This window comes from Lampris incognitus, chromosome 15, assembly GCF_029633865.1.
Source record: "Lampris incognitus isolate fLamInc1 chromosome 15, fLamInc1.hap2, whole genome shotgun sequence".
In the NCBI taxonomy this organism is placed as follows: Eukaryota; Metazoa; Chordata; class Actinopteri; order Lampriformes; family Lampridae; genus Lampris; species Lampris incognitus.
Genome location: NC_079225.1, coordinates 36606751 through 36620538, shown reverse-complemented (window position 1 = coordinate 36620538; position 13788 = coordinate 36606751). Strand labels below are relative to the sequence as shown.

The 13788-nt window shown below is 45.6% G+C and overlaps 1 protein-coding gene across 4 annotated transcripts in view; it reads right to left on the bottom strand.

The window, feature by feature from the left end:
* Positions 1-13788, bottom strand: part of fam184ab (family with sequence similarity 184 member Ab) — a 130262-nt gene that overhangs the window by 26889 nt on the left and 89585 nt on the right. The window lies entirely within an intron of this gene.

The window sequence follows — 13788 nt, the reverse complement described above, 5'->3', positions numbered from 1 at the left end:
TCTGACTAAATAAAGGTTTCATTCTTCTGTTATTAGTGTCTCTACTCTTGCCGGAAACTTGTTGAGGTGAGGCGAGTGTCTGAATGGATCAACACTTCATAGTGGAACAAGTCCCATTTAGACTATGAGTTTGTTAGCTCCCCGAAGATAAGCCATTATTCTGGAGTATTTTCCTCCATCTTCAAAAAAAAAACAAAAACAAAAAAAAAACCACTTTAAACGTGGCTCCCTTGCAGTTTGGGAATTTTCTGCCTTTGAGTTGCTCAAGTTTAAAAGATCGATCCTGGCCTCTTTATCTTCCATCTCCAAAACCAGATTCTAGTTAAATGTCAGATTTTTTTTTCTTTTAGAAAACCTGTCCACTACTGTAAAGACTGCTACCAGATCTTATCAGCATAATTAGACTGCCTCTTCAATGAGAGCTCTCCGACTCACTGAACACTTTATTAGGAATAATAATAATACATTAAACTACTATACTAATAGTGTGTAGGGCCTCCCTTTGTTCCCCAAAAAGCCTCAGTTCTTCATGGCATGGATTCCACAAGATGTTGGAAACATTCCTTTGAGATTCTGGTCCATGTTGCACAATTTCTGCAGCTTTGTCAGCTGCACATTCATTCTGCAAAGCTCCGTTCTACCACGCCCCAAATAAGTTCCACTGGATCCAGATCCGGTGACTGGGAAGGCCACTGAAGAACACTGAACTCATTGTCATGTTCATGAAACCAGTTTGAGACGACTTTTGCTTTGTGACGTGCTGCATTATCATGCCTGAAGTAGCCACTAGACGATGGGTAAATTGTGGCCATGAAGGGATGCACATGGTCAGCAGCAACACTCAAATAGGCTGTGGCATTCAAGTGATGATTGATTGGTATTAACGGGCCCAAAGTGTGCCAAGAAAACATTCCCCACACCATTACACCACCGCCACCAGTCTGGACCGTTGACACAATACAGGTGCCTCAGCAAAAACTCTGTCCAGTTTTGGTGAGCCTGTGCCCACTGCAGCCTCGGCTTTCTGTTCTTGGCTGACAGAAGTGGAACCTGACGTGGTCTTCTGCTGCTGTAGCCCATTCGCCTCAAGGTTCGACGTGTTGTGCATTCTCAGATGCTTTTCTGCTCACCACAATCGTACAGAGTGGTTATCTGAGTTACCGTAGCCTTTCTGTCAGCTCGAACCAGTCTGGACATTCTCCACTGACCTCTCTCATCAACAAGGCACTTCCAACCGCAGAGCTGCCTCGCACTGGGATTTTGTTGTTTTTCACACCATTCTGAGTAAACTCTCGAGACTGTCGTGTGTCAAAATCCCAAGAGATCAGCAGTTAGAGAAATACTGAAACCAGCCCATCTGGCACCAACAATCATGCCACAGTCAAACTCACTAAGATCCCCCCCCCCCCCCCCATTCTGATGGTTGATGTGAACACTGACAGAAGGTCCTGACCTATATCGGCATGATTTGATGCCACACAAATGGCTGATTAGACAACTGCACGAACAAATAGGTGTACAGGTGTTCCTAATAAAGTGCTCAGTGAGTAGTAGTAGTAGTAGTAGTAGTACTACTACTACTACTACTACTACTACTTTCGGCTGCTTCCGTTAAGGGTCACCACAGCGAATCATCCGTTTCTATCTCTTCCTGTTTTCTTTGGCCTTCCTCTTTTCCTCTTCCCTGGCAGCTCCACATTCAGCATCCTTCTCCCAATATACCCAGCATTTCTCCTCCACACATGTCCAAACCATCTCAATCTTGCCTCTCTTGCTTTGTCACCAAACCGTCCAACCTGAGCTGTCCCTCTAATATACTCGTTCCTAATCCTGTCCTTCTTCATCACTCCCAGTGAGAATCTTAGCACCTTCAACTCTGCCACCTCCAGCTCCGCCTTCTGTCTTTTCGTCAGTGCCACCGTCTCCAAACCATATAACATAGCTGGTCTCACAACCATCTTGTAAACCTCTTTAACTCTTGCTGGTACCCTTCTGCCACAAATCACTCCTGACACCCACTTCACCCTGCCTGCACTCTCTTCTTCACCTCTCTTCTGCACTCCCCGTTACTTTGGACAGTTGACCCGAAGTATTTAAGCTCATATACCTTCGTCGCCTCTACTCCTTGCATCCTCACCATTCCACTGTCCTCCCTCTCATTCACGCATATGTATTCCGTCTTGCTCCTTCTGAGTGAGTGAGTGTAAGTTGAAAAGTTGTACCACCAGCTATTAGCTATATTTGACAGATTACAGTCACATCTACTGCACATATTCCTGTTTTCTGCATATTGTTAAGAACTACAAATCCCTAGGAAATCAAACCACAGTGCATAAACGTCTTACTAAGAGGCAAGCATACTGCCAGGAGCTTGCTAAGGGGAAACTTTTTGCTGTCACGTCATACAAAACTAAGTTTACAGAATATGAACAGGAGAGCTCGACAAACTGTTAGTCCTGCAGCTTGATGTCTGTGCTGAAAAGTTTGCTGGCATATTGGGTTTGTTGTCTGTTGTTGGCGGGATGGTTTGGCGGCAGAACTCCCCCCTTCTCTCTCTTTCTCTCTCTCTCTCTCACACACACACACACACACACACACACACACACACACACACACGGTGGTCAGTTGTTATGGTTTTCATGTTACTGTGGCAGGGTCTGTCTCCTTCCTGCTCGCCATCCTGCAGATAGACGACACATCGATAAGTAAGGATGTGACGGGACTGTTTATATGTGCTGACACAAACAACAGAATACAGACTTCTGCTGAGCCACACAAACAAGGAGATAAACGGATAAATTTCATGCCAAACTCAAGATGGCACTGAACCGAAGAGAACGATGAATTTGGGAAACATCTCGGCAACAACTGAAAAAAGAACCATCTCACAATCAAATTTAGAAAACATGATATAAAACAAGGAAATATGCACACGTGCACGCAAACACACAGGGGGAAAAAATGGTTTACCGATATCTTCCCTTCCTAATCTAAGCTTGCATGGCTAAACGTTAAAAACAAAAACAAACTTGCCATCAGAGAGTATCTTCGTCACGTAATGTCTCAACAACCCAAAGATTTGCTGCACGAAACCAGCCGAGGGCCAACAGGAAGAACTGATTTATTTGGAAAGAATGAGTGAGGCGTCGTCGAGCTCCTGTCCTACTTTATAAAGTAACAGTTCCTTGGCAAGCTCTCTTGCCGGATGCTGCCAAACTGAATGAGGAGGCTAATTATAAATAGCGATGTATCACAGGCTTGGCCACCGTGGCTCAGACAGGTCCACAAAACGTGAGCGCACAGTTTCGGTGTCTGAATTATAATCCGCAAGATTGGAAATTCAAATCGGGAAACAAGATTCCCAAATTACGCTACACTGTTACATAGCCTCATTTTCCACCTTATGGTTTAAGGGCCATTTTAATTCAACATTATTAAATTCAAAAGTGGGAATCGTGTTAGTTTGCAGCCATATGCAAGGGTTTTCTTCATTCAAAAGTTGGGAAGATGAAAGACTGGGGGAAATGAGGATTACAATATGGTGTATGATGATTAACTGATTTAATGGCCTACTAACTGCCAACTTTTTTTTTTTTTTGGATTTTTTCTCTCTCCCTTTTTCTCCCCAATTGTATCCGGCCAATTACCCCACTCTTCCGAGCCATCCCGGTCGCTGCTCCAGCCCCTCTGCCAATCCGGGGAGGGCTACAGACTACCACATACTTCCTCTGATACATGTGGAGTCACCAGCCGCTTCTTTTCACCTGACAGTGAGGAGTTTCACCAGGGGGACGTAGCATGTGGGATGATCACACTATTCTCCTCCCCCCGAACAGGCGCCCTGACCGACCAGAGGAGGCGCTAGTGCAGCGACCAGGACACATACCCACATCCGGCTTTCCACCCGCAGGCACGGCCAATTGTGTCTGTAGGGACACCCGACCAAGCCGGAAGTAACACGGGGATTCGAACCAGCGAGCCCCATGTTGGTAGGCAGCGGAATAGACCCACCACGCGCCCGGACGCCTGTTTCTGAAAGCATTGTTTTTGCCAACATGTATCCACAGCCTACAAAATAAGGTGAAAGTACACTGGCTGGTAGCAAAGCAAGCTGCCATGATGAACTCTCTGTGCCACACCAAGTGAATACCAGTTTAAGAGCAAATCCTACTTCAAAAAAATGTGTTATTTGGCGTACCAAAATGATCAAAATTTCAACTGCACTGTTACATAAATGTACCAACCACCCCCAAAACTTGTCCAAATCGCTCACCTATTATAGATGCTCTTAGTACCCCAATTGAAAGGATGATTTGCATGTGAATAATGACTGTCTACTGTTGAGTTACCACCCACAACCATTTTCTACTGACCTGCAATCAATCTGATTCACAGACAAGTATATGAAGTGATGTGAGTCATCAGAGGGCGGCAGCGTTGCGAAGGACGAGTCAAATGTCCAGACAGAGAGAATATGTGTCCTTCCTGCCTTTCCAAATTACTGCACTACATCAAATATTGCAAAGGGGGTTGTGCGCAACGTCCCCTACACCACTATCTGATCTGCCAAAGTCTCATTCCCCTCCCATCTATGTGATAATTTCATTCAAGGGGCCATGTTCATAAACCTAGAAACCATAATCGTGTAAATTGAGCGTCATTTCACAAAAGACTTACCTCCTAAACCGCCTATATGAGTCTCTCTCTCTCTCTCGCTGTCTCTCTCAGCACCTTACATAAGTGTAATTAGCCGTTTTTGCACAAGTGAACACAGTTAAGGCCAGATTTATTAGTATTAGTTATAATAAGTTCTACTTGGTTGGACAAATGATTGCTCTTACACTCTGCCTCATTTACTCTCTCCCTACTTCTAAAAAGAGAGAGAGTGAGAGAGAGAGAGAGCAAGAGAGCAACAAAACAAATTTGTGCTGGATCTGTATATCGTATTGTGTGCTGTATTGGGACTAATAAGACTGTTATCTAGAACCAACCACTCGGTTCAATACCCTCCAGTATTCCCGAGGTATGTATTTGTGTCAAAGGATCGGTTCAGTTATTTTGAACCCGGACCTCATTAAAATATTGTTGGGCATCATTTAGAATCACATAGACAAAAAAACGCCACCGCTGCTTCAGTATTGAGACTCATCTCTGCTGAACGTTCTTGCGGGACAAACCCTTCAGAAATCATGATATTATCTCCTTTAGAAAAATGAAAGGCTTGCAGTACAGTCAGACATATCTTACGTTCCACTAAAAAAGTAGACATGGGTAGCGTAGCAGTCGATTCCGTTGCCTACCAACACGGGGGATCACCGGTTCGACTCCCCGTGTTACCTCCGACTTGGTCTGGTGTCCCCACAGACACGATTGACCGTGTCTGTGGGTGGGAAGCCGGATGTGGGTATGTGTCCTGGTCACTGCACTAGCGCCTCCTCTGGTCAGTCGGGGCGCCTGTTCGGGGGGGGGGCTGGGGGAAATAGCGTGATCCTCCCACACGCTACATCCCCCTGGTGAAACTCCTCACTGTCAGGTGAAAAGAAGCGGCTGGCGACTCCACTTGTATCGGAGGAGGCATGTGGTAGTCTGCAGCCCTCCCTGGATCGGCAGAGGAGGTGGGGCAGCAACCGGGACGGCTCGGAAGAGTGGGGTAATTGGCTGGGTGCAACTGGGGAGAAAAGGGGGGGGAGCAGACATGACCCATACTTTCTATCAAGATAAAATTACTTCATCATATTTACTTCCACCAGTTTTCCTCACTACATCCATGCCGGTTTACCGTGGAAGTACACGTGGCTGTACTGCGTCCTTCCCTCTTTGTGAAAAAAGCAGATACGTCAGTGTTTTTCAAGGGTTTAATGGTTGCCCGGCTGAAGTGTGTTGAAGCCCAGTGAGATCCAGCAAGGTGTTAAAATTTTTCAAACACTGAAGCGATCCTTGAGGTTTTTCCTCTGTACAGTTCCAAATGATGATCGTCGAAATTTACTGAGGCCTGGGTTTAAAATAGGGAAGGTGTCCTTCAATTGTTTATTCACCTGCCAGTGCAATGTATATATGTATGCACTTCTAAAATGTGCGAATACTGTATATCAGAGACCCCCTATATGCAGAATTTTCCTTTTTGTGAAACTGTTGGATCTTGATTTTTTGCTTTGTTCACAGAGACATCTGTCATTCCCTGATTCCTGTGCTTTACTGTCAAACAGATATTCTTGAGTAACATAATCTCACATGGACAATCCCGTTTCTTTAGTTATTAGGTCCCGTTTATATCCTTTGTGGGGTTTTTTGTGTTGAGCATCCAACAAATTTAAATCCCTTACAAGTGCAAACTTGTTTGATAATAGAACTTAAACCTGAACAAAAAACGAGGCAAGAAAGAAAGGATGGAAAAACGAAAAAGAGAGGACAGGAGAGTTGCTTGCAGTTCAAGAAGGGTTCAGGCCACAGTTCTCTGGGAGCATCATCAAGTTGCTGTTTGTACTGTCACAAGATCAAGTCACAGCAGAGGTCCTTGTAAATACAATTTCATGGTGGAAGATCATCAAGATAATACTGTGAGTTTTGACTCTGAATGCTGGATGCTGAATATGGAGCTGCCAGGGAAGAGGAAAAGAGGAAGGCCAAAGAGGAGGTTTATGGATGTGGTGAGGGAGGACATGCAGGTGGCTGGCATGACAGAGGAAGATGCAGAGGACAGGAAGAAATGGAAATGGATGATCTGCTGTGGCGACCCCTAATGAGAGCTGCCGAATGTAGTTTTAGTAGTAGTAGTAGTAGTAGACTGTGAGTTTTGACTCTGGGTTGTTTCGGGAAACTCTCTCCTCTTCTTCTCACCCCACATCCTTTGAAACTTTAAAGAGTGCTAAAATATTGTTGGCTGCCCCTCTCTGGCTGTTATAAATTTTGAATAAATGTGAATAAGTTGGACAAAGAAAGTCAGGCAAAAGGGAGTGTGTCTCAAAGATGGAGGGAAACAGTGGAGATGGTTAAGTAACCTACCCTCTACACTATGGAGAAGGACACAGTGTCATGGGACTAAAGCCACTGAGGGCCATTTGAATCTGACGATTTCTCTTCTCTCTCATCTCCTCCATCTGATATTGAATGGAAGCACCAGGAGGTCCAGGAGCACCAGGAGGTCCAGGAACACCAGGAGGTCCAGGAGCACCAGGAGGTCCAGCAGATAACTGAGCTGTCAGCCTTGTATTGCATTGTGGCCTATGGGTTTTGGGCAAAACGCTGACTAATGTTCACACCGATCATAACCTGAGTTTTCTGCTTTGATAGCACTCCACCCCTGATAGCTCAGTCTTGGTTGTGAACAAGGGATTGGTGAACAAGATTACAAACGTTACACCATTCTCACCGCTTCGTAAGCCATCGTAGAAGCTCTTTGTTCCCTGTGTTAAATTCGCAGGTTGGGATTTAAAGATTTAAATCAGATTTAACTTTTCAAGTCTAAAAACCTTGAACACAGCATACAAAAACATAAGCAATTTTTGTTTGTTTGTTGGAACGATGGTTTGGCAGCAAAACTGCCCCCTTCACACACACATACCTTTTTTGTATATGACTAAAATTGTTTTTTTATGCCTCAATCCAGAAACTATTAATTGTCTCAAGAACTCAGGGAGTGAGTGGTCTAGAACTCATTATAACTCAATATTCATGAGCTGACCTTTGAGTGACAAGTACAGGCAAAGGCTGGTGATAAAGGTGGGCGGGGTTTCATATTTTGATGATTTGATCTGATAGGCTGTATGCAAATGAGTGTGTCTGATGACATGATTCTCAGAGAAAAAAGATTGGCTTGGAGAAGCTCAACTAAGGAAACCTCTTTTAAAAACAGAAAAACTGAATTCAACCTTTCAAACTTTTTTTTTCTCTGTAAAAAGACAGGACAAAATGTATGACAGCTGAAGTAATAAGTGATGTTGGATAATATCAGTGTTTAAATTTTAATCCAACTTTATCCAGCACCCGGACAATCAGCACTGACGCCCCCGAGGGATGTGTGCGCTCCCCTCGATTCTCCTCCCTCTACACAAATAACTGCACCTCAGGTGACCCGTTTGCTAAACTCCCAAAGTTTGCGGATGACACAACCATCACTGGCCTTATCCGGGATGGTGACGAGTCTGCATATAGATGGGAGGTTGAACAGCTGGCCATCTGGTGCGGCCATAACAACTCGGAGCAGAACACGCTCAAAACTGTGGAGATGACAGTGGACCTCAAGAGGAGTCCCCTAACACTGCCCCCCCTCACCACTATACTCAATAGTGAAAACCTACAGATTTCTGGGTTCCACAATCTCCCAGGACCTAAGGTGGGCATCCAACATAGACACAATCATCGAAAAGGACCAGCAGAGGATGTACTTTCTCTACTAGCTCAAGAAATTCAACCTGCCTGTTGAATTGAACTGCTGATTCAGTTCTACACTGCAATAATCCAGTCTGTCCTCTACACATCCATCACTGTCTGGTTTGGTTTGGCCACCAAACAGGACAGGGACAGACTGCAACGAACAGCTAGGTCTGCAGAGAAAATCATTGGTGCCAAACTGCCCTCCATTCAGAATTTATACACCTCCAGACTCAGGAAATGGACAGGCAACATCAGTGCAGACCCATCACACCCCGGTCACAACCTTTTCCAACTTCAGAGCATTGTACCCCAAAGTAACCAGATATAAAAACAGTTTCTTTCTGAAGGCTGTCATTCAAATGAATGCTGAACACTGTCAAATAAATCCAACCATTTTGTATATACTGTACTGTATATTGTACGTATACTGGTACACTCTCTCATGTCCATCTACCTCAGGCATGTATGCAAGTAACCTGCTAACATCTATTTCAGCATCTCTTATATGTTCTCTGCACCATTGCACCTGTATAAGTCGATCCTTGTGTAGAGGAGATCCCTCCTCTGTTGCTCTCTCTGGGGTTTCTTCCTATTTTTTCTCCCTGTTAAAGGTTTTGTTTTTAGGGAGTTGTTCCTTATCCAATGCAAGGGTCTAAGGGCAGGACGTTGTGTTGCTGTAAAGCCCCTTGAGGCAAATTTGTAATTTGCGATATTGGGGTTTACAAATTAAATTGACTTGACTTGTGTATACATCTGAAGATTGTTGTTTTGTTATTCTATGTTAAGTACACTGAGAGCCACGAAAGCGGGGTCAAATTCCATGTAGTGCAAACCTACATGGCCCATAAACATGATTCTGATTCTAAACCTAGACTTTTTCCACCAGAAAGTGTGTGCTGTGGACATGTAGCCAGTTTATTTTTAAATAGGCTAAACTGGGGGGAATAGTGTGATCCTCCCACGCGCTACGTCCCCCTGGTGAAACTCCTCACTGTCGGGTGAAAAGAAGCGGCTGGTGACTCCACATGTATCAGAGGAAGCATGTGGTAGTCTGCAGCCCTCCCCGGATCGGCAGAGGGGGTGGATCAGCGACCGGGACGGCTCGGAGGAGTGGGGTAATTGGCCGGATACAATTGGGAGGAAAAAGGGGGCAAATTTTTTTTTGATTCAAGGTTTAATTTCACTTTATGGTCTGAGCCTCTTGTTTTGTGACCTAAACTGTCCCATTTTCCTCCCCCTTTTCTCTTGCTTTGTCTGATTACGTATCCCATCACTCCTCCGCTCACTCTCTCTACCACTTCCTTTTCACCAAGTGTAGTCCGGTCGCACCTCACATTCACAGAGGACTGAGATGGATGGCGTTTTTCTTTCTTTTTTTCACCCCTCCTGCTGTGTTTCCCAACAAAATGGAGGAATAAACGCTGCGCCCCGAGGTTGTGTAAAACCACGACAACTCACCACTAGAGGCGCTATAGACCCAAAAGGAAAAACACGGGCCAGAGTAGCATTCTCCCCCTCTCTCCATCTTTTCTCTCCGCCCAATAAAAGAGAGAGGGTGTTCAGACATCTGTCAAGACACCATATCGCAGGGACTCGTACAGCTCGCACTGTTCAAAGGTGTTGCACAGCATCTGCTCGGGACGCACAAAGAAACCAAAACAAAACACACATGAACACAAACCAGTGGCGTTCGGCTGTCATCCCGATCATCCTTTCATCATCTTTTTAAATTGGATGAGTTACCTGCTTAGCAAGGTGGAGAGAGAGTGGTGGGAACGGGGGGAGGGGGAGTAAAGACAGAGAGGGAGATAATGAAAGATAATGAGGTAAAACACTGGGACGGGGAAATGTGAGTTAATGGGGGAGAATCTGAAAGAACAAGATAAGAAAACATCAAAGATCGGCACCCGAAATGATGTACAGGTTGGTAATTGCAGACACCGGACAGACTGAGGCTGAGCGACAGACAGCACGGACACCAATGCAGTCTATCTTCACCAAACACAGAAGCTATTTGGTGTCAGCATAATAAGAGCAAGTCTTGTTTTTCGTTCGAGAGAGGACGGTTTTCACAGGTCTATGTGGACTTTCTTTGTGCTTTTACCTATCTTTACATGTTCGGTGGCTGGAGATACTGCTGATTCCCCCCCCCCTTTTCCTCCCAGTTGCATTCAGCCAATTACCCCATTCTTCCGAGCTGTCCTGTTGCTGCTGATCCAGGGAGGGCTGCAGACTACCACATGCCTCCTCCGATACACGTGGAGTCGCCAGCTGCTTCTTTTCACCTGACAGTGAGGAGTTTCACCAGGGAGACATAGCGCGTGGGAGGATCACGCTACCCCCCCCCCCCCCCCAGTTACCTCTCCCCCCAGAACAGGCGCCCCAGACCTACCACAGGAGGTGCTAGCGCAGCGACCAGGACACATACCCACATCCGGCTTCCCACCCTCAGACACGGCCAATTGTGTCTATAGAGACGCCCGACCAAGCCAGAGGTAACACGGGGATTCGAACCGGCGATTCCCAGGTTGGTAGGCAACGGAATAGACCGCTATGCTACCCGGACACCCGAGATACGGATGAATGACAAACTGTTCAGACAGCTACACAGAAGTGGGGCTGGGCGATATTTCTATTAAATACTGATACTGTGATATGAGACCGGATATCGTTTGGGATCATGGTTATGACAACATGGTGACATAGCGTTAAAGTGCTGTAAATGATTTGTAATAAGCCAGCATTTCTGGATAAGGTTCCAGTTTGCAGCAGGTTTGAATTCATTAGAGTAGCAGCAGTTATTCTGTAAAGGGGCTACACTTACTTACTTACTTTCCATGCAGAAATTGTTTTCATTTTCCTTAATTTTGATTTTCTTTATCTGATTTTACATTGTATTTCATCAAATTCATATACCTTTGTTTATGTTGTGTTACTGTTTCATCTCAAATAAAAAAAAAACACACAACTGGAATGTTTTTCCTGTGCATACTATGTACCTCCTAGTTATTAATAGTTAAAATAATTCTTTGCCATATAGTATTTATAAAAAGGCTCAACAAATGGGAATTCAGAATTTTGTTTCTTTTATATCGCGATATCATATCGTTACCCTCTACACAAAAGAAACTACTGTGATATGAATTCATATTGCCCACCCCTATAAACAAGTTTTCCATGGGGTAGAAATAATGTACATATGCATATGCATGCATGCACACACCTTTCTTCACCCCCATCTACCTCTCCACCTGTTTTTTAATAGAGGTATCTTAGAAGTATTTAGCAGATGGTCAGCCGCCTAACACAGCGTTCTTCCACTGTGAGGACCCAACTCAGAAAATACCACCCCATTGTCCACCCCATCACAAACACATGCACACATTACAAAAAAAAACCAAAAAAAAATCACACACGGGTGTCCAGGTAACATAGTGGTCTATTCCGTTGCCTACCAACATGGGGATCGCCGGTTCAAATCCCTGTGTTGCCTCCAGCCTGGTTGGACATCCCTATAGACACAATTGGTCCTGGGTATGTGTCCTGGCCGCTGCACTGGCGCCTCCTCTGATTGGTCGGGGCGCCTGTTCAGGGGGGAGGGGGAACTGGGGGGAATAGTGTGATCCTCCCACGTGCTATGTCCCCCTGGCGAAACTCCTCACTGTCAGGTGAAAAGAAGCGGCTGGCAACTCCACATGTATCGGAGGAGGCATGTGGTAGTCTGCAGCCCTCCCCAGATCGGCAGAGGGGGTGGAGCAGAGACCGGGACGGCTCGGTAGAGTGGGGGTAATTGGCCGGATGCAATTGGGGGGAAAAGGGGGGGGGGCAAAATCACACACTTGAAACTCTGAATAAACATCTATCTTCCAGCCAGTTCAACATGGTCTTGCATCTGAAATCACATCATAATCTGCATTCAGTGTGTTATTTCTCTTTAATGGTCATTAATACAAATTATCACTGACACATCAAATTATTTTTTCGACACACAAAATAAAAGCAAATGGATAACTTGTTGCCTATAAAGCAGGGGAACCTGCATGTCACCAGTCTCCTTTCTGAAGCGATAATGAATGAAAGTATGAACACTGAAATGATTGACATCTGAACTTTGCTTTTGCTGCATTGGTGAGAGAAACAGAACTAATGGGCAGTTGGACTGGAACGTTCTACAATTAGCCTTTGATGGTCCTGTTGCCTGGCAACAGAAAATGAAGGTGATTGATGGGAGGGGGCATTACATCGGCAAGCGGCTGCACTCCTCTGCTGGGTGGTTACAGTAAATCATCAGGGTGAAGATGGAGAGAAGATCGAGGAGGTGATTAGTGAACTTTACAGGGAACAATGATGGCAAGCCCTCTGGGTATTGGTGTGTGTGTGTGTGTGTGTGTAGGTGTGTGTCAGTTCGAAGAAAGGCTCGATGTGTGGCAGACTATCTCTGCCATCTCAAACTGTCTCTTTTCCGGGGGCGTGTGGGTGGAGTAGCGGTCTATTCTGCTGCCTACCAACACGGGGATCGTCAGTTCGAATCCCTGTATTACCTCCAGCTTGGTCGGGCGTCCCTACAGACACAAGTGGCTGTGTCTGCGGGTGGGAAGCCGGATGTGGGTATGTGTCCTGGTCGCTGCACTAACGTCTCCTCTGGTCGGTCGGGGCACCTGTTTGGGGGGGAGGGGGAACTGGGGGGAATAGCGTGATCCTCCTATGCACTACGTACCCCTGGCGAAACTCCTCTGTGTCAGGTGAAAAGAAGCAGCTGGCGACTCCACATGTATTGGAGGAGGCATGTGGTAGTCTGCAGCCCTCCCCGGATTGGCAGAGGGGGTGGAGCAGCGACCAGGATGGTTCGGAAGAGTGGGGTAATTGGCCGGGTGCAATTGGGGGAAAAAAAAGGGGGGGGCTGAATTTTTCCCCATGTAAGCTTTGCCAAAATCAAACTAAAGCCAGTCTGGCTAATAGACACAGTGGCCGAGAAGAGAGAAAAAGAGAGATAGGGATAGAAGAAGAGTTGCAGGAAGAAAATGAAAAAAAAAAGAAGAGAGAAGCATGTGTGTATGTGCACTGTACAGACCGGGGAAAAAAAACCTTTTAAGCTCAAGGCAAGATTCCTTAGAGGCTCTGAGCTAGCTTGGTACGTGTTGAGAGGAAGTCATGAAATTGTATTGCAGCATACCTACACAGAGCAAGAATATGGACGTTAACTGGGATCAAATCACTTCCCTTTTTGCCCAGTCGAGGGAACTTTCCAGCGCACTCAGCTGGATTCATACTCGAAGGTCATTTGTCAAAATGGCAGTCCGCGGTTCATAACACTTCTCTTCCAGAGGACTCACGAGTTGGGCAAAGTTAATGAACAGACGCACCGTCCAGCAGTGTTCATGACACTGCTGCAGAACAGAAGAATATTAAAGCGGG